The sequence below is a fragment of the Neofelis nebulosa genome, chromosome 2, assembly GCF_028018385.1.
Source record: "Neofelis nebulosa isolate mNeoNeb1 chromosome 2, mNeoNeb1.pri, whole genome shotgun sequence".
NCBI lineage: Eukaryota > Metazoa > Chordata > Mammalia > Carnivora > Felidae > Neofelis > Neofelis nebulosa.
The window spans coordinates 119,857,212-119,858,813 of record NC_080783.1 but is presented as its reverse complement, the minus strand read 5'-3'; positions in this window follow the sequence as shown (position 1 = coordinate 119,858,813).

Genomic DNA, 1,602 nt, shown 5'->3' with positions numbered 1-1,602 from the left:
GCACACTGTATCACAGGTCAGCTATGAGGCCCTCTGGTGGTCTCAGCAGGAGGATGTCACAGTACGAGGTGACCGTAGGGAGGATATTGTTGCTTTCTCAATAGAAGAAACTTCCCAGCTCCAACCATCCCTCCCCTGCCACCTAACTCATATGTAAGTTATGGTTGGTCCTTGATCAACATAAACCTTCCCAAGGATGCAAACCCTCTTCAAGATGCCAATGGCTCTCCCATCAGTGCTCTGCTGGTAGAATCCTGCATCATCTCACATGTGGCCCTCGAGCCCTCCACTGAGATTGATGCTCTTAGGCTAAAGCAGTGAAAGCTGGCATGACCGTGTGTCCCTTTGGAAAAGAGGAGGCTCCTTAGCTCAGTGATCAAATTCAAAATGTCCCCCAAACCCTGTTTTAGGTTCAAACTTGAAAATCTACTTTCAACTAGACTGAAACTACAAATCTAGTTATGAGACCTATATGTTGTATCTATTAACAGACCCTGAAAAGCATTAACCCACTTACTTCTTAGCAAAGTGTGGGAGATGTTACGAGGAAACTGACACACAGAGAAATGAAGGAAGGGATCACCGATTTGAGCTTGGGTATTATTCTCTGGTGTCTGTGTTCTGACCACTACGCTAGTGTCTCCTGGAAGTTAGGGACGTGATTCAAGATTGGAAAACCGCAATGGAAAGTCCGGCTCAGGAGACAATCAGCAGGCTAGGTGTTGGAAGAGCTGACTGTGGGCACGGCCTAGAGGCTGACTGTGGGGGAGTAAAAATTGCTATGGAATTTCCAGATCCCAGGGTATGGGCTCTTTGAAAAGCATTTCTGAGGTAACACTGCCATCTGGTGGTAAGACAATTGATAGCCATTCCTCTCCAAGCAAATCTAGTGTGGAAGAGCCTGTGGGCAAGGTATAGCAAATCAGCAGGGAAGTTATTTTTTTTGCTCTAAAAGAGGTCTAAAAAACCCTAGAAGACAGACAAATCCCACTGACCTGGTCCGCAGAATTGCCTGCAATTTCCACATGTCACTGAACGGTGGCTGCAGGCTAGAGTCAAATCCCAACTCTGCTCACTATGGATAACAGGGCAAGTTAAATAGCCTCATTTTCTCTTCTGAAAAAATGGGGAAAATAACATCTGCCCGTATGACTGTGGTGAGGATCAAGTGAAATAATGCAGGCGACACGTCAAGCACATTGTAAGCACTGAAATGTTCATTGTTGTTACGGTACTAAGGAGATGTGACAAGGAGATGGGGACTGGCCCAAAGGGAAGGACCTGGACAATTATTAATTGGACTTAGTTACTGATCTTCAGTAAACCTCCCCAACCAAGCCTTTCCTTTACAACACAGAGGCTTTTGTAATTCTCCACCTGAAATCACCCGCTCCCTTTTCTGAACCATCTTTGATGAATTGGGAACATACATGGCTTGGGAGCAAATAGGCAACTATTTTATTTTGCAGTCTAATTTTGTAATGAAATCACTTAAATTGGAAGTGACCTTGCAAAGCCCCCAGAGTTCATTTCAAAATTAACCTTGGTCTGGCCTAGTTGCTCATTTACTTCCAAGCTGGAAGATTAACTTGTAGCCTTGAA